The sequence below is a fragment of the Haemorhous mexicanus genome, chromosome 17 (genome assembly GCF_027477595.1).
Source record: "Haemorhous mexicanus isolate bHaeMex1 chromosome 17, bHaeMex1.pri, whole genome shotgun sequence".
NCBI classification, from domain to species: domain Eukaryota; kingdom Metazoa; phylum Chordata; class Aves; order Passeriformes; family Fringillidae; genus Haemorhous; species Haemorhous mexicanus.
The window spans coordinates 11148970-11165278 of record NC_082357.1 but is presented as its reverse complement, the minus strand read 5'-3'; the positions used below and the strand labels follow the sequence as shown (position 1 = coordinate 11165278).

At 50.3% G+C, this 16309-nt stretch overlaps 1 protein-coding gene across 2 annotated transcripts in view; it reads left to right on the top strand.

Annotated features, from left to right (window-relative positions):
• Positions 1 to 16309, top strand: part of ADAP1 (ArfGAP with dual PH domains 1) — a 50976-nt gene that overhangs the window by 25684 nt on the left and 8983 nt on the right. The window lies entirely within an intron of this gene.

The following is a 16309-nucleotide window of genomic DNA, read 5'->3' as shown; positions in this document are numbered from 1 at the left end:
GCTCCTCAGCTGATAGAAATTGTCATGGGTCCCATGAAAGTGTTGGAGGAATCCAGGTTTGCACCAGGTCAAGGTTTAAACCCTGTCCTTTGGGGTGGAAGCTGGAGGGCTGGGGTGATTTGACTGGTAGTTCTCCAGATGGGTGGGATGACCTGTTGGGCTGCAGAGTAAAATAATGTGGTGCTACTGCAACCTGAGGTGGCCTGTGAGCTTCCCCTGGGGCTGCTGAGAAAGCTGGAAGATACAGGCAAAACTTTGGGCATATTAGCAAAGCCAGTGATGCTTTGTGCTCTGTTGGGTTGTATTCCTGTATTTAGAGTGCTGTGGGCTGGATCATGGTTTCACTGTTCAGGTGAGCTGGGGTTTATTCAGGTAGCATTTCTCTGGAGGTGCCTATGTGCTTGTACCATCTTCTGTCAGCACCCTTAGGATTACTTGGCTTCTGTGTTGTTTCCTATTTGTCTGCAAATGTGATGGCAAAATAAATTATGAGACATAAAAGAACACCCTAAAATAGTAAAATCTGTTAATGTGCACTTTCCATTCCATGAGGCTCTTGCATAATTTGGGCAGCAGTTTGAATTAATTTTCCCCTGCACTCACACAGTTGGAAGGAGCTCTGACTGCAAAGCACTGGAGAAAACACAGGGGACACAAAAATGTCCTTCCCCAGTGTGAGGAACAGACCCTTATTAGCTCAGTGTGACCTGCAGTGATGTAATGCAGTTTATTTTGGGCCTCATCAGACAAAACAGTGAGCAGTGTTGCAGTTAAAATCCAATTCTTTTAACTGACAGACCTGATCCTCTGCTGTCTCTTACCCCATTTCCTCCAGCTAGTGAGGAGCTGTGGGTGTCAGAGGCACCCCAGCTCAGCTCTGGGTTTTTTCACAACCTCAAAGCAAATTACTGGGCTGAGCAGCACCCAGGGAGCAAACCAGTGCTAATGGCAGCCTCAGAGGACACGGGGGTTTCTGCACATCAGACAGCCCCAAGCACTGAGCAAAGAAATAAAGCATCAGCCTGAGGGCTGCTGCTGGTGGCCTTTGCTGAGCCCTGAGCACTCGTGGGCTTTCAGGAGATGCTGCTGCAGGAGGGGGTGTGAAGCCACAGGAGAACCATCCCCTCCCTTTGCTCTGCAAACAGACTTTGCAGTGAAGCCCAGAGTGGAGGTGGCCTGGGGACAGGAGGTGTGGTGGCACTTGTGGCTGGGATGGATGGATGGATGGGATGGGATGGGATGGGATGGATGGGATGGGATGGATGGATGGATGGATGGGATGGGATGGATGGATGGATGGGATGAATGGATGGATGGGATGGGATGGATGGGATGGATGGATGGATGGATGGATGGATGGGATGGATGGATGGGATGGGATGGATGGGATGGATGGGATGGATGGATGGATGGATGGATGGATGGATGGATGGATGGATGGATGGATGGATGGATGGGGACAGGCAGGGTCTTCTTGTGCTTGCAAGAGGGTGAGAGTGGAGAGGGCTGCAGGCTCAGGGGAGCAGGGCAGCTCCTGTGCAGCGTGCAGGGTTTTAGTGCTGCACAGGTGGAGCTGTGCTGCCCAGAGGGGTGTTGGTGTTCTCCCCAGGTCCTGTCACATACACAGGCTTACCTGTGCCAGGGAATCACTGCCCTGCTCTGGCTTGGTGCAGCTCCTGTGCTGCAGGGAAGGACAGTTGGACAGGAGAGAAAAGGGTGCTGGTGAGGTTTAAACAAAGAGCAAAATCCCTGGTCAGGGCACTGTAGCAGTGTGAGGCTTGTGGCAACAGAGTGTTCCCAGATTTGGGCTGCCATGAGAGGTGCAAGAGAGACAAAAGTGGGTTGTGTTGTTGGGGTTTTGTTCCTATTTCTTGTGCTGGTTTCTGCTGTCTGGAAGTCTTTATGTGGAACACTGCTCCATCCCCCTGGACCTGCTCCGTGGTCAGAGCATCACCCCTGTGGGAGTGACTTGCTAAGGGTGAGACAGAGCTGATGTGTGAAACCAGCTCCTTGCAAGTGGGGAGAAGGGCTGTAAGTCCTTCCTGTAGCATCCTTTAACTGCTGACAAGACACTGGACCTGCATCTTAAAAAAGAGAGTTAAACCAAAGCTCTGCTGCTGAGGTGTTGTCAGCTAAATCAAGAGCTGGGTTTAGCGCTGGGAAGGGCTTGAGCCAGCTCGTGTGTGTGGTCAGGATTGTAGCCAGCTGCCATCTCAGCTTCTCTCATGCAGACCAGCAGGAAGATTTAGTTCACTGTTGTTTTTTCCCCTAGTGCAGCCCACATCCTTGGCTGATGTTCCTCTTTATGTTTCCACCAGCTCCAGGGCAGCTCTCCTGGCTTTTCCCAGGCGAGCGTGGTCAGGGTGATGCTGTGCTGAGCACTGCACAAACACAGAGCAGGGTGGGGCTATGGCTGGGGTCAGGTGAGAGCAGGAGAGGCAGTGCCCCACCACAAGGGTGGTTCTGCAAAACACTGGGATGAGGATGATTTCTTAAATTACCCCATTGCTTTATAAGCAAATGAGAGAGAGGAGTGTTCAGCAACTACAGGAGCCACATCTGGCTGAAATTATCCAGGATGCTGAGAAGCCAGAGGGAGAGATGGATGAGCAATGCTCACAGAAGCCTTGGTTCCTTAGGAAACAGAGCTCACGGAGCAGTGAGAGAAAGCAGGAGATAAGAGCAGCCATGTCCAGGGTTATCAGCACCATCTCGCCAGGCTTTGCCAGCACTGTGTGCTGTAGGAGAGGGCAGTGGTGCAGAGCCCCCCAGTGCCTTCCAGGGGCTGGGTGGCATTGCCTGGTTTGGGGTTGGTGTGTGTGGGAAGCAATCCTCCATCATTTCTGTGCTGCGCTGGTTCGGGGCAGGGCTGCGCCTCCTCTCTGACCTGACAAGGTACAGAAATACTTCAGCATCGTTTGGTTTTCCTTTTCCTTAAACCTTTTCTCCCTTCCCCCAGTTCCTTATGAGCTTACAACATCTCCTCGTGCTAAAAATAGCATTTGGGGTGGGAGTAAAGCTGCAGCTCCACCCGCCCTTTGTTTGGGGGCTGCAGTGCCAGCCCGGGGCAGCCCCCGCTGCTGTCCGGGTGTCCAGGTGTCTGAGTGTCCAGGTGTCTGAGTGTCCAGGTGTCCAGGTGTCTGAGTGCCCAGGTGTCTGAGTGTCCAGGTGTCCAGGTGTCTGAGTGTCCAGGTGTCTGAGTGTCCAGGTGTCTGAGTGTCCAGGTGTCTGAGTGTCCAGGTGTTTGAGTGTCCAGGTGTCCAGGTGTCTGAGTGTCCAGGTGTCTGAGTGTCCAGGTGTCCAGGTGTCTGAGTGTCCAGGTATCTGAGTGCCCAGGTGTCTGAGTGTCCAGGTGTCCAGGTGTCTGAGTGTCCAGGTGTCTGAGTGTCCAGGTGTCTGAGTGTCCAGGTGTCCAGGTGTCTGAGTGTCCAGGTGTCTGAGTGTCCAGGTGTCTGAGTGTCCAGGTGTCTGAGTGTCCAGGTGTCCAGGTGTCTGAGTGTCCAGGTGTCTGAGTGTCCAGGTATCTGAGTGCCCAGGTGTCTGAGTGTCCAGGTGTCCATGTGCCCAAGTGTCCGAGGCCAGAGCAGCTCCACCAGCTCGTGTCACCAGTTTTGCAGCAGCAGCTTGGAGTGGTTTGAAAATGGGCCACGAGTGCTCTGCTAAAATCAGTTTCTAATCCCCATTACCTGCGTGGAGTTTGGAGCAGTGCTGGAATCTCTGCAGGGATTGGGGTGTTTGTGTTCCTGTACCCAAACCCTGTGTTTGGGGCAGTGCTGGAATCTCTGCAGGGATTGGGATGTTTGTGTTCCTGTACCCAAACCCTGTGTTTGGGGCAGTGGTGGAATCTCTGCAGGGATTGGGATGTTTGTGTTCCTGTACCCAAACCCTGTGTTTGGGGCAGTGCTGGAATCTCTGCAGGGATTGGGGTGTTTGTGTTCCTGTACCCAAACCCTTTGTTTGGGGCAGTGCTGGAATCTCTGCAGGGATTGGGGTGTTTGTGTTCCTGTACCCAAACCCTGTGTTTGGGGCAGTGCTGGAATCTCTGCAGGGATTGGGGTGTTTGTGTTCCTGTACCTGAGCCATGGCTCTGGAGGTATTTCTGCTGAGGGCAGTGAGGTTTGAAATGTCACTGTATAAACACCAGGTCACGTTGCACTCTGAATACCACAGTAAAAGCTTTAGTGCCACATAATGCTGTGAATTTATAAATGAATTCAGGCCCTGAACGCCCTGGCTGTTTTAGGTGTCTGTAAAGGGAATAGTACCATGCAAATAAAGAGTTTATTTTCCCCTCATTCTGCTTTTTTGCTTGCCAGTGGCTTGCCTCCTGATTTACACCATATATAGAAATGTAGAGAAAGCCTAATTATAATTGGCTCTTCGAACATTTTGTGAGTTGAACTTCTGAAAATACTGGCTGCATCTTGATCCAAAGGTCTGAGTTTTTCAGAAGTTTCTGTGAGTGTAAATCTCTATTTAACCTCAATGCAGATGTGGCTGATGGGCAAACAGCTGTCAAAAGCTTCAGCCAGCCTTGATCTCATTCCATAGAGAGGAATTTTCAATATAAAGAAATAAGCTAATTTATTTCTACTTAATAGCCTCCAAAAGAAGTTGCTGCTTGGCTCTGACTGCTTTTTAATGTCACTGTTATCTGATGCTAGTTATAAAATGGATTAAACTCTCTTCTGATGCTTGAAAGGCTCAAGCATTAGAGCAGGGCTTTGAGAGAAGCTCCATAATTTTCTGCTCTGCCCCTCACTGATGGGAAGCTCTTGTTTTTGTGACTCAGGGCAGCAGCATGCATCAGGAAGATGTGGCTGTCACAGGATCTGTGGAGCATCCCTCACTGTGGGATGCTTTTTTGTGCTGTCTTAGCCTCTCTTTCCAATCCCTGTAAGAAGATTCCTCATAGACCTAGAGATGGAAATAAAGAAGTAACAGCAGCGTGTGGTTAAAAAGCAGCAAAAATCTGATATTTTGTTGAGAATTCATGTTGGCTTTTGCAAAGAGAGGTGTGGGCATGGAGAAGGAGATGCTTTGTGGCAGGAAGTTATGGCACCAGTTCCCTGCAGTGCATGTTGGTGCTTGGTGTGCTAGGATTGCATCAGTGGTGCCTGCTGTTAAATCACCATTTCCAGTAAATTCCCAGCAATTGATTCCAGTATTTGGCTGAACCAAAGTGCCAGGTTTGGCTCTCACTGGATTTCAGCAAAACCCTGTCACAAATCTCTGCACCCAGTCCTGCCCTTGTCTGTAAGGCCCTGGCTGCAGGGTCCCAAAGTCTGGCTGCATTCTCCCTCCTCCCAGCTGACACCAGGAGCAGCTCCTGTGCTTGGCACTGGGGCACCCAGGGCAGCTGAAGGTGGGGCTGATCTCTGGCCAGGCTGATCTGGGGCTGAATGAGCAGCCCAGGGCACAGGGATGCTGCACCTCTGGCCTGTCTCAGTGTCCCAGAGGATGCAGTGATTTGGCATCACAGCCAGGCAGGGATTGTATCAGGGAATTTGGCTTCTTGGCTGAGTTTTGCAGCCTGCTGTGAGCTTGGTGCTGGGCAGGTTCTGCTGATGCTTCTCTTTGTGGTCGTTGGAGCAGCGGGGAGCATGGCAGGGAGGGATGCAGGATGTCAGGCTAAGTGGCAGTGGGGCTCTAGCCCTCTCCAAAAAGGATGCAGCCTTCACTATTGGCCTTTCAAAGGAGCATTTTAGCCTTTCAAGGATGCTCAGGAGCGTTTTGGTTTTTGTTTTGCTCTGAGTGCTGTACAGATGCCCCCAAAAAGCAGCCCCTGTCCAGAGGTTTCCATCAGAGGGCTGGGGCTGTGAGTGCCTGATGGGAGCTGCAAACCCTGCAGTTCTCCCAGCCCAGCACAAGGTCACTGGAGGCTGCTGTGCTGTTGTCAGGAGTGGGTTAAAGCACGAGCATCCCTCCAGTGAGCAACCTTGCCTGGCACAGAAACCTCCTTCTCCTGCTGCCCAGCCACAGAGCAGCTTCTGTTCTCCAGCCCTGACATCAGCACTGGCTGGGATGTGAGTCATGCTGGGAGCCAGGCTCAGGGAGCTGCTCCCCCTCCCCACACCCCCTGGTGGAGGTGGAGCCCCTCTGGGTGGGTCTGAGCCCCCCTGGGTGGGTCTGAGCCCCCCTGCTCCCCCCTCACCTGTGCAGCACCTGGTGTGTGTCAGGTGTGACCTGGGCAGCCCCAGGAGCAGGGCACAACCCCAGTGGGGCTGTGTGAGGTCTGGCATCCAGGCCTTGGCACTTGTGCTCTGGATTTTGGGTACAAGAAAGGGGAATTAAGGCCTGATTTGTTTTGGTTTTTTTTTTTCCAAAAACATTTTGTCTAATAGGGAGGAAGAGTTTAAGATGAAAGGCTCTGGAGAAAGATTGAAATGGTTGGAGGAGGAAAGTTTGCAGAGAAGTATGTTCAGCTGAAGCAGATGGGACCCCACTGCTGATGCTCAGTCTCCTTTTCATGTCTTCCCAGTGTAATCCTTTATGCATTTAACATTACACAACCCTGTGTCAGGACTTGCTCCAAGAAACCTTTCCCCATCCTCTCCTTGGAGATTTGAGGGAAATGCAGTCATTGCTTTAAAACAAATGCTGCTTCTTCTTCTGCCTTGGTGTGCCCTGGCACTGCTGCCATGGGAAGTGGATGGGGGCAGATGCTTTGCAGGTCAGTTCTGCTCTCTGCAGCCTCACCCAGAGCAAAGCAAAAACTCACTCAGTGAGTCAACAAATATTGAACCAAATTGCCTTGGAAGGAAATGGATCCAATTGAAAAAATCCACTAAAGCCAGCAGCAGGTCTAAGGCCCAGCCAGACTGGCAGCACCCACTGCAGCATCCCCAGTGGGCTTGGGCAGGGCTCTCCTGCAGAGCTGCCTGTGCTGGGTCCCAGCCTTGCTCCCAGTCAGCAGCTTCACAATACAAATGGTGTAAACATCAAGGAGGGCTTTGCTGCACTAAAGACAAGGCACATCAAAGGGCTGTTTAACAAACTAAGCTCAGGAGGAGGATGCAAGGGGAGATGACAGCATGGTTTGTCTTACCATTATTTTTTCTCGTGCAAGGGGAGCAGGGCTGTGGCAGGGACCTGCCCCTGGCAGTGCTCCTGTGCCAGGATGTGCTGACATTTCCACAGGACTGGCATCATATGGCCAGGAGCTGGAGAAGCCTTTCAGGAGCTGTTTGGAAGTGCTGATTCAGACTTGGTACAGGCCCCTCTGAAGGAGCACTGCCGCCTCCTGGGGCTCTGTGGGAATCCAGGGAAGATGCTGCACCACTTCCCAGCCTTGACAGGGATACACTGCACAAAGTCGCCACCAAAAGGCAAAGGAGAGGGCTCCACATGCAAAAGCTTGTCTTTTAGAGTTAAATTTGGTGCATTTTTATTTTTTTCTATCTCTCTGAGCTATGGCAAGAGGCCAGCGACTGCTGTTATGCTTTCCAGGAAATCCATGAACATTGCAGTGACAAAGTGATGGGGCGGTGATGGATCTTACAGATAGCTGCTGTAGGAAGAAAAACATCTAGCAAAGAGAAAATCTCTGATGTCTTCAACTCCCCTAAAGCAGAAAAGCATTTAGGCAGCCAGAAATTGCAGGTGAGAACCTGTGGGTCTGAACTTAGGGGAGGAGGAGCAGCCGACCCTGGGAGGGTGGGAGCACCACTGCGAGCTAAAGCTGGATGCTCACAGCTAGTTTAGGATCCAGCTGTAATTTTAACAGCTGGTTCTGTCAAGCTGCCTTCAGCATAGCTCTGATCCAAGCTTCTATAATTAGGCAAGGAGCAGCAGCTCTCGTGCGAGAAGCGCGGCAGCAGCGATGCGCGATGCTGGGGAAGCAGAGCAGTGTGGGTGGGAGCCTTGCTGAAAGGACTGAGGGCTGCCCCATGAAATCTTAAATAGCTGGGGGTTGGTCTTTTTTTCTTGTTCTCCATCTAAGGGTTTTGTGCAAAATGTTCTGTTAGGGTTTTTTTCTCCCCCCTCAGAAAAGCACGCCTAAGAAATGTTGTTTCGTTTTGTGTCATCCTGTAACAGAAATATTTACATTTAGCAGCTCAAATCAAAAGTATTGAATTTGTGGTCAGTTTGAGGTTGGTTGAATTTGGTGAACTAGTGCAGTTTCTCCTGGGTGAGGTGGTCTGAGCCCCTCCAGCCTGTGGCAGCTGAATGTGCTGGCTGTGTTTTGGTGTGCTCTGGATGCTCCCTGGAGATGCCCTCAGTAGTTCCCAGGAGAGTCAATCCAGCTGGTGAGGACAGACTAGAAGATCAATAAATGTGTGAAACACCTCAACTATAATTATCATGGCTCACTCCTGTCCTTGAGCTTTCCCTGTTTGAGGTCAACCAGCTTGAATTAGTGTATTTTGATATTGCTCAGGCTGCCTGTTCCTGTAACCTTGAGTTTTGCAGTCAATAAATGGACTCATACCAACTGGGGACAGCTGAAGAGAAGTACAAGGCTTTGTTCTCCATGTCTTGGATGATAAACATTTAAGGAAAGAATAGAAGAACCATCCCTTTGTATTTTCTGTGCTTTATGAGGGTAGTTCTTGGTGCTCCAGGTCTGGTGTTTCTCAGTGATTTTACACTGTGCACATTTCACATTCCCTGAGTAATGACACTGCACCAAAAAGCTGGGGCATCTTTCTTCCACTAATGAGAAGGGAGCGACCAGGAAGCAATAGGATAACAAAGAACATGGGAAAGGCTGTTTTCATGGCAACTCATGGCAGCTTAATTCAATTTCTGCTACAGAAAGATCTGTTTTACTCTGGAGACCTGCACAGGGCTGGGCAGTTTCTGTCTCTCACCAGATAAAGAACATTCTCCAGGGTGAGGTCATGTCTTTTTCTGGAGTTTGCCAGAGATGCAGCTGAGTTAGACCAGCCTCAGCTCTGAACCAGAGCATTTGCTGATGCTTCTTTCGTGCCAACACCAGCCCACACCTGCATTTTCCCCCTATAGTGAACTCACCCGAGTTTTCACCTTGAAATCCCTGGTGCAGCAGTGGAGGAGTTGTCTACACCCCAGTTCTTACACTGAAATGGGACAGGGAGGTGCCTCCCCAGCTAAATGGGACTGGTTTTACAAATGCTGCTGCTGCTGAGGTGCAGACACAGCAGCCACCTCCAGTTCCATAACCAGGGCAGCCCCTGAGGGACACAGGCATGGCAGTAACAAACAGCATATCCCCAAAATACCTAAAAGACAATGAGGCTGCTCAGCAGGGAGTGAATTTCAAGCTTTCATGCATTGCAGAGGGTGGAAGGAAATTTTAGCCTAGCTAAGTCAGTGGGAATTTTGGTCGATGATTTATTGGGACAGAATTTAGCCTTGATTTATATAATTCCAGGAGTTCATTAAGTGGGATTATGCTGCTCCAGGGAATGGGAAGTGAAAGTTCTGGAAAAATCAAGGTGTGCAAATGTCCTTGTGCAACCTGGAGGTTGTGGCTGTGCTGCCAAATGCTCCTTCCTTGATAGCACAGCTGCCAGAGCATCGTGTACCAGCTGATTCTGGGACAGCTGGAGCACCAGCAGCCAGGGCAGAAACGAGTCCTAAATTAAAAAATTCTCCTTTCCTGTATGAAGTTTTCACTGTAATGCATTGAACACTCAATAAAAGACATTCAGGAGCCAGCAGCAGCACTGCAGCCGATCTGCTCGAAGCCATTTGGGTTTCTCTTCAAAGCAGAAAAAGAGGAGTGCTGGGTGTGAGAATGGCTTTCCATGGATTGTGATTGTATGGGAATGCTGCCTGTGTGGGGGAATGCTTTATTCCAGGATGCCCCAGAACACAGAGTCCTAAACTCATCTAAAGTGTGTGGTGAACTTCTCTGCTGACTCCTCTACAGCTCTGTTGGGGATTTAAATTCATCTCATCCTTGCTTGCATTGATCTCTGTGAGCAGCTGCCTAGGCTGAGCTTTTATTTACTGGTGTGGGGAACAGATCCATGGAAAGCTCTTCAGGCTCAGAGATTGTTTTAGCCTGATTCCTAGGTGTGGTTTGGGGATGCCTGTGTGAAATCCAGACCTCCAGGTGGCTCCTGGTGCTCTGCAGGTGTTTTGAGGAGCTGCAGGTTGGTGAATCCCACTGAGAAGTGTGAGGAGGGTGTCAAGGTCCCTTGTCCTCTTTCGGTCTCACCTCTTTGCTTTCTGCACGTGGGGCTGCAGGTGGGATCTCCCTTGCCTTGCAGAGGTGCAGGCAGGACCAGCTCTGTGTGGGCAGCCCTGGGCAGGGGGGATGATGGTGTGGGATGGTGGCAGAGCTCCTCCAGGTGCGGGGAGGGAAGGCTGCACGACATCTCCTGTGCAGTAACTCACCGTGGCTGCAGCGAGGATTTTTTGGAGTGTGTATGTCTCGCTCCAGGAGGATCCTTGCCCTGTGGATGGGGGTGGTTTGGCTCTCAGAACTGAGCTCCCGAGGTGAGCTGCTGCAGGATGTAAGTGTGAGTTAGTGCCTGCCCTTGCACCCCAGCCGGATCAGGCTTTGAGTGCATCACTGCTGCTGAACGGGGTGAGCATCACACGGGGAACCTCCCTCCTTTCATCTGCCTTTTGTTATGAAAGGCTGCCTGCAAAAGAGCAAAACCTGAAGGTTATTTACCTGTAACAGGCTTTTTTTTCCCCAAGCAGCCAGCGGCTCCCAGGTGGGTGTTGCAGGGATGCCACTCGAAGAGGAAGCATTTGATTTCCAAGTAAAATTAGATTCCACATTCAATTCTCAGCAATGTAAGTGCAAGGCTTCCAGTAAAGACATTTTCTGTAGCAAGGGGTTGTAACATCTCCCAGCAGATACAGTCAAATTGTGCTTGCAGCAGCCAGCTGTGGTCTTATCTTTAATATGTAAACACTTGCTCAATAATTAAGTTACCACGGAAGTTGTACTGTATCGATGGTCAATTATAAGATAAACTGATAAAAGGGAGGATGTGGCTGTCTTCTGTATTAAACCTGATATGCCTGCAGCAGTTGGGTGAAGACTTGGGAATTGTATAATTTGTGTTTTCTCCTCATTCTTGTTCCCACGCAGCATTTTCAGAGGAGGTGAGTGCTCACTGGGAGATCAATATCACTCTACCCAAAGCATTTTTTTCTCTGATGAGTGTCCTTTGCACCACCTTACCCTGCAGTTGCTTGCCCAGTGGCTGCCCCCCCCTGCTGCCGTGATTTCCCGTTTTTTGTCGCTCTGATGGCTTCCCAAGCTCTGCAGAGGCTCCTGTGTGTCCTGTTCCTGCTGCACTCAGAGGCACCAGGGGCGAGGCCATCCCACCTGAGATCCCTCCCGGGAGGATGAATGCCTGTGCTAATGTCTTTGTCACCTGAGAGCTGCTCCGCGGGGAATCCAACATGTGATTAAAGAAACCAGTTAAAAACAGCTTAGGAGGCTGGATTAGGTACATGATCTCTTATTATGGCTCCTTTTAGCTGACAACCCGGTGAAAGAAGGGGGGGGTCTGGATTACACAGAGAAACATCAGACTTGACAGGAGTGTTTTCTGACTGTTCGGCTTAGTGGTGTCATGTACAGTTTTAATCAGATTTAAATAGTGGCAAACATCACAGGCTTAATGGATTTCAGCTTTGTTATTGGGGCTTTGCTTAGGAGCAATTTGGATTTTCAGCTGTGAGCCACCAGTGCAAGTGTACTCACGATTAAGTGGGACTGGAAGCCCGGGGATGGACCTTGCATTTAAATGCCACATGCCTGTGGGGCACAGACTTGTCTTTCTGTCAGCCTCAGGATCTGGATGTGTAGTTGAGCTCACCCCCATGATCCTTTCATAGAGATGGTGCATCTGGCTCCATTTTCCATATTGATCCCAGCAGCTGGGGAGCACCTTTTCCTGTTACAGAATCAACATGACAATATCTTTTTGTGGTGATCTGGAGAACTGGTTTTCCATGCTTGGCTTCAGCCTTGGAGTTGGTCCTCACATGGTCTAAAATGATCTCTGTCCTCTGCTTTAGGTGTCATGGGTTGTTCTTGACCTTCCCGTGGTGAGGCTTTGTCTGGTCTCTGCTGTGCCAGTTTGGGCTGATTTGTCTAGAGGAAAAAGTCCCTGAGGACACTGACACCTGCCTTGCTACAGAGATGTGCTCTTGCCTCCACACTGAGTCTTTTGGGGTTTTTTGTTTTTACATTGTGGGAGAAGGTGCTGTGGAAGAAATCAAGATTGAAGGTGGTTCTGTAAAGCAGTGTTGAGGGGCTGGATCTGACTTCAGAGGCAAGTCACCATTTCAGGACCTCTTGGTCACTGAGGTCTGGTCAGCTGCTTGGTGCAGAAAAAGTAGGAGAAAGGGAACATCAGCCACTGCAAGTTCTCCTTTTATCAGTAAAGAGAAGTGTGTGTTCCTAGTCCCTTTCTGTGCCACCTCACACCACCGACCTGAGGTTTCATCTACTTCCAGCTCTGAGCTGAGCATTGGTGAAGATGTTTTCCCTTAGAAGGCCAGGGAGATGTCTGTACAACCTTATCTGAATCATCCACTAAATCCTGGCTTTCTGTCTGCTGTAGCCATTCAAGCACTAATTGCCTTTGATTAAGTCAATCGTTGGCAGAGTGAGTGGGTTAATTGGGTATTGTGGAAGCAATCAATCTCATCAGCTGCTTGCATCCATGGCTGAAGTGACAATGCAGTGGGACAATAATTGTTTTATGAGCTCCTGGAAGGCAGCAGAGGCAGACTGGATGACAACATGAAACCCTTCTCTGTGAAATGGCCTTTTGGAAAGGTAATTTGGACGCTCAGTGCTCGTTAGGAAAGGACTGATTAATTAGGAGCTGGGAAATGTTGTGCCTCTAAAATGTGTGTGCACAAGAAAATGGTGTGGGTGTCAGGGTGCTGCACTAGGGAGTTCTTGGGCTCTTTGGCCTGGCTGGATGAGGTGTGAGGAGGATGTGGTGTCCTAAATGGGGAGGAAAAGTTGTTTTCAGGGAGGTGAAGGGAGATCATTCCCTTCTCAGCCTGTGAGCTGAGCTGCACACACCAGCACCCACCCTGCCTTGGGTGCACCAAGCACTGACCTCACAGGGGTCCTGGGGGCTGGAGGATCACTGAACACATCCTCCTTTGCTGAGGCTGTAATTTCCAAAGAACTGAACTGTGCAGGGGCAGCAGCAGCTCCTGGTGCCTCCTGACCTGGGCAGTGCAGGAGGACTCGAGGGGAAGGATTTCCATCTCATCATCAGGTCCCTCCTGCCGTGGGGATGCTGAGACACCTCCAGCATGGCTGGACCTGCAGTGCTCAGTGTGGGACCTGCAGGAAATGGATTATCCAGAGATGGCTGCAGAATTATTGCAGGGAACTTCTGAGCTCCTCAGACAGGCAAAAATGCAGGCAAAAAAAAGCAACCTGCTGGTGCTGTGCAGGGGAGCAGGGTGCAAGCTCTGAGGGATTTGAGGACCTGGATCCTGCTTGCATCTGGGGGATCTGGGCAAAGAGTGATGTTTTCCTTCCATGAGCAAACTTAATATTCCTTAGTTTGTGACTTTTATTGGAATGCAAATTCTTAAAGTATGCATGTTGAATTCATTGAGGTGTCTTGCTTTGAGGGTGGCTGAGTGCTGCAGGAAGACTGTTACAACCTAGAGCAGTAAAACCATCTGCACTGGCATGGCTAAGCCAGAGGTGCACAGTTGTTTTTGCAGCCCTATTCAAAGTCCAGTCTGTAAGGAGAATACAGAATATGCCACCTTCTCCATCCAACCCTCTCACTGTGGGCAGTGGGGTTTATTTCAGAGGAATGTCCTTCAGACTCTTTGTTTAAAAAGGAGGTTGTGACACGGGGCCAGAGGTGGTGAGTGATGTCAGGGATTCCACACTCAGCTGCTCCACATAATTATGCAGCTCCTTAACCTCTCAGAAAAGGTGGGCACACCGTGTCCAGTGAGTGCCTGTGCCCTGTCCTGCCCTGATTAACACCTCACCGTGCTCATGGGGCAGAGTGCTCAGCTCTGGCACTCAGAGGAGTGCCAGAGCAATTTCAGTGGCAATTTCAGCAGCCCAGGGAGGGAGTTGGATTTGGATCTTCTCCAAAGCTCTGAATCGGGGTCAATGCACTTTAACTGCTGAGAGGAAGGAAAAATGGCTTCTGTAGGAGGAGGTGCCCTGCCTGAACTCCAGGAAAATGTGATTCTCTTGGATTACATGCACAAGTACTTTTTTTTCCCCTCTTATTCAGCCCCCCCCATGCTTTGTCTTGCAGTGAGACGAGAAGGCAGGAAACCACAGGGCTGCATTTGTGTGGTGTTGGATACACTCAGGTTTCTTCTAAAAGCCTGGGACCAGACCTGGTGTTATTGCAGCCCTAGAAGCATCATGGAAGCAAGTTCTGTTGCCTCTTTCCAGGTGAAACTGTGAAATAAGGAGCCAAAGAAACTGAAGATCAGACATGGTTTTAATTCCCAGTTTTGAATGCCTTGCTTAGGATGATGGAAGGAGAAGTCCATGCACGTTGGTTTTTGCAAGCCAGTGCATCTGATTGTCCTCCTTGCAGGAGGGATTTTTCTTCTCTGAGAGCAAAGGGTAAAACTGAACAAGTAATTTTGGGTACTTCCTGTAATCCACATTCTCAGAGACCAAACCCCCCATCATTAACTAAGCTCTGTAAAGCCTTCTGAGGTGGGGAAGTAACAATATCCCTCTTCTTTAAAATGGGGAACTTGAACCAAATGCTGGTAGAAGTCAGATGGAAAGATGGTGGCTACAACAGATGTTCTTTGTACAAAACCCTCTCCCTTGTTTCCTCTGCAGGCTCTCAGGCAGGGGAAAGCTGGCTGCACTGGAGCACCCAGTGGGTGCTGCCAGTTTTTTGTGCCTGAAGGAGCTGCACCCCCAGCCCACCTGAGCTGGCACAGGACCATGCACTATCTTCTTTTCAGTCAGCCACCCTGGTGCCCCTGTTTTCCTTGCCCCAGAGTTTTAGCTGTGGGGATGAAGTGGGTGTGGAAGTGGCAGTTCCTCAGTTTCCCTTGGAAGCCATGTAACAGGTCAGAAATGCCCACCTGGCCTGTGTGGCTGTGTCATGGGACTTTTGCTGGCTGACTTTGACACAGCTCCTTGGTGAGGCTTTTGCAGGAGTCCCAGGTTTGTGCCAGAGCAGCCTGCAGAGCAAAGTGATTGATTCTGCTCCTTGGCAGGTGGCAGAGGTGATGCAGGAAATGTGGCAGCAGCAGTGTTAGCAGTGTCAGTGGTATTTCTTTATCAGTCTTGCCCAGGTGGTGCTTTCTGCACTCGTGGTTAGGTGCTGCTGGTCCATGGGATGCTGGCAGGAGGTTGCAGCCCTCGTTCTGTGCCTCAGGAGAGGAACAGACGTGTTGGTGACACGATGCTGTGTGGTCCAACACAGCAGTCAGCAGGTGTGGGAGGGCTTGTGGTCCTTCAGCTTCCACCCAAGCAGAGCAGCCCTCACAGAAGGGTTTGGGTGGGAAGGGACCTTAAAGATCATCTCATTTCAGCCTGCCATGGGCAGGGACACCTTCCACTATCCCAGGTTGCAGCACATGGAAGGGGGGGTTTGTTTTCTGTCTCAGTGCCCTCCAGTGTGAGATCTGCTCCCTGTTGTGCCTCCTGCAGTTTTGTTTCTCAGCACCTTCTCTGGCTGCTTTCACAGCCCTTTGGATCAGGGCTCTGAGGACACATCTTGCTGACACACAGTTTGCCTGGGGAACCTGTGTGGGTTCATGCTGGGTTCAAGGGCTGTTCATGGTGGTTTGCACTGATGGGTGTTGACAGGGGTTCAGGTTTGGGCAGAGCAGAGGAGCAGCCCCTGAGGATGCAACCCTGGAGGGAAGAAAAAAGAAAAAGAAAAGAGGCAAGCAAAAATCTGTACCAAAGTACAGTGAAATCAGCAGCTGGCTTGGTGAGAGCAGCCAGGAGATCTTTTGCTGAAGTGATTGGCCTGGGAAGAGCCAACATGTGAGCCACAGAATGGGATAACACTTGGTTGTGTTGGAGTTTTGTAATTCTTCCTTGAAGTGAATTTGGATTCTGTGTTCTGACACAAGTTGGAAAGGGAACATCAAAATGATGAAACGCTCAATGTAAGAGGGCAGGGAAAACTGGGTTTCCAGGCTGACTTTGATCCTGGCTCACAGCCTTGTCCTGGGCAGCTCAGCAAACCTCTCTGGGCTTCCCTCTCTTCATACACAGCCATGATGGTGCCCACCTGCCAGGGTCAGCAATGATTTGAGATCATCTCTGGGGGCACACAGAGTAATTTTATTCTCCATCCCTTAAATGCTAAAAAATCTGTGTTGTTGAGGGTAGCAAGTGCAATCAGGAATAGCTGCAGCATCCTTC